Below are 750 nucleotides of genomic sequence, written 5' to 3' on the forward strand. Positions count from 1 at the left end.
CCCGGGCGCCGCGGAGCCTCCCGGCGTCTTCCGCGCTGCCGCTGCCTGGCCGGTTCCTTCGGGCCGCGGCGCGCGGCCGCGGTTCCGAGGCTCGAGGTGCTCGGCGGCGCTGGGGGCAGTGCGTCTGCCTGCCGAGGCTGCGCTGCTGCAGCCGCCGCGCGCGCGGTGCGTGCCCGGACGCGTCTCTCGGGCGGTCAAAGTTGCTTTTTCTGCTTTCCTTTAAAGGCCCTAAATAGCAGCATCCTTACCTTCATCTCTGACCTCATCTCCGCCTGTGCTCTTGGGTTTTCCATGCCTTTCTCCTCCCTTGGTCCTCTTTTTCTGTTCTTTCTATCTTTAGCCCATCTCTTCCGTTTCCAAACTGACCGGGTGACTGCCTCGTTAAGCTTGTATGTTTTGCTTGGTTTTCAGTTAGAGAAACTAAATGTTAGACTACTTCCACTGTGGATTACAATTTTTCCTGTTATCCTCGTTTGCCAGAAAGAAGGAGCAGGGCTGGGGTGGGGGGAAGGATTACAAAATAGTAAAACTATGCAGATGTTTCCTTCTTTTCCTTTCGCTCTTATTCCCCGAGCTCATGTAACCCCGATATATTACAGTTAATTACATTTTAGTCCATGTTCTCAGGCTTTGTGCTTGGAACTTTGTTTTTTATTGTTTTTACAGGTTGTTGGTCACTTGAAAAGCACTGAGTCTTGCGTTTTGTTCTAAATTCGCCAGTTTTGCCCATCTGTAATATAATTAACTGGG

The 750-nt window shown here is 51.6% G+C and overlaps 1 protein-coding gene across 1 annotated transcript in view; it reads right to left on the bottom strand.

Moving 5' to 3' along the window:
- The window catches only part of TMEM60 (transmembrane protein 60), a 6,629-nt gene extending 6,190 nt beyond the window's left edge, over positions 1–439 (bottom strand). The window contains exon 1 of the mRNA XM_085298732.1: positions 249–439. The gene's annotated coding sequence lies outside the window, so the exon portion shown is untranslated. The remainder of the gene's footprint in view (positions 1–248) is intronic.
- Between the last annotated feature and the right edge of the window lie 311 nt (positions 440–750).

The sequence above is a fragment of the Rhea americana genome, unplaced genomic scaffold (assembly GCF_003343005.1).
Source record: "Rhea americana isolate MKP2758 unplaced genomic scaffold, rheAme1 scaffold_1, whole genome shotgun sequence".
Lineage (NCBI taxonomy): Eukaryota > Metazoa > Chordata > Aves > Rheiformes > Rheidae > Rhea > Rhea americana.